This window comes from Etheostoma spectabile, chromosome 15, assembly GCF_008692095.1.
Source record: "Etheostoma spectabile isolate EspeVRDwgs_2016 chromosome 15, UIUC_Espe_1.0, whole genome shotgun sequence".
Taxonomy (NCBI): Eukaryota; Metazoa; Chordata; class Actinopteri; order Perciformes; family Percidae; genus Etheostoma; species Etheostoma spectabile.
Window position 1 is genome coordinate 8,346,510 of NC_045747.1, and position 1,610 is coordinate 8,348,119.

The following is a 1,610-nucleotide window of genomic DNA, read 5'->3' on the forward strand; positions in this document are numbered from 1 at the left end:
TATCTATCTATCTATCTATCTATGTAAAGAAATAACTTTAGAAATCCTACAACAATTTACAAGCAACCCTTCAAAAACCCCACACATTTTTAATGACATAAAAATACACTGCTTGGAATTATTATTTGTCTACTGTGTTTCGTTTTCACAGAAACATAAATTAACTGGTTAGACATTCTTAAAAATTTGCCTAGTTGTGCTTATTTTCGCTTATTTAAAAAAACTACGACTATAAGTATCTGCTGGACACAGGATGTATCCTACCTGTGTGTGTGCACAAGAGGTTACGAGTTTCTACATCACACTAGTTTTACAAGTTACGTACTGGAACTGGATTGTCTCCAAACTAGTTGTGATGTCACAAAAAAAAAAAATCACATTCTACACATTCTTTATATGTCCAAACTCCAAACATTGTTTTTCTTGTATGTTAAGAAAAGGATATTTTGCATCATGCTTATGTTGTTTACTGTTTCGGATGCATTCATTTTAATTTCCCAGCTTATTGGACGCAGCATCACACAGCCACATCTGCAGTATTATCTTCTGTTGTAGAAAAGGTCTACGTCAGCAGTATACTCACTGCATTCAAAGTGATGTGAGACACGCTGGTCTGAGGGCTCTTAGCTGCCTTCAGTATTGATCGGTCAGTAGGTGGGAGATAGAGGCCCGGCAGAGGAGGCAGATGTTTCCTCCCAGACTCCCAGCCTATCTGCTTCTTGTCAGCATCCGTCACACAGCAGATCTGCTGCTGAGGCGGGAAACACAGAAGCAAGACAGGAAAATTCAGTTTGAGGAGAATAATCCCAGTAAGACAAATTAATGCGATCTATTTAATTGCAATGTGAGCAGTGCTATCACTGTTTGGGAAAACATGATTTTTTTTGAATGTGTGTTTGCAGACATCAGGGTCGGCAATGATTATTTTTTAAATGTTAGTCATTTTGTTCACTTCTTTTAAGTTCTTATTTTAATAATATTAGTCAAGGCGGTATTTTCTGACAAGAATTAATGTTGGATATCAACTTTCTTTTTACATCTGTGTATGAACAAAAATACAATTATTGTGACAAGAGAGATAATATCACAATTTATAACATTCAAAATATTCCGAAACGGCAACCTTTTAACACCTTGTCTTCATCTTACTGTATTGTTAAAGCTACATCAATCCATAAGTTCTGTACTTGCAATGGATCAAATAACGTTTTTCAATGTTTAATGTGAAAGGGATCTTTTGTGGTGATGAACCCACAGGCAATTATTTCCAACTCTCCTCAGCTTTGCAGTGTTTTAGTATCTTTCAACTCTAGTTTTGGTTTCGTTTTTGGTTTCGTTACCTGTCTGGCACCAAACTGCAAACAGACCAAGTTAGCGACTAGCTGGTGATCATAGAGGATGATTTACAGCTTCTTCCAACACCCCCCATTCACTCCAGCTGCTTTAAAGGGCCCATATTATAAAAATGATGACTTTTTCTGGGATTTGGGCTGTTATTTTGTGTCTCTAGTGCTTCCACAACTGTGTCTCACTCTCTAAAACAGAGACCTGAACACAGGGTGAAAAGAGAATCTGCAGCAATCTGCAGTACAACAAAAATATGGTGTTTT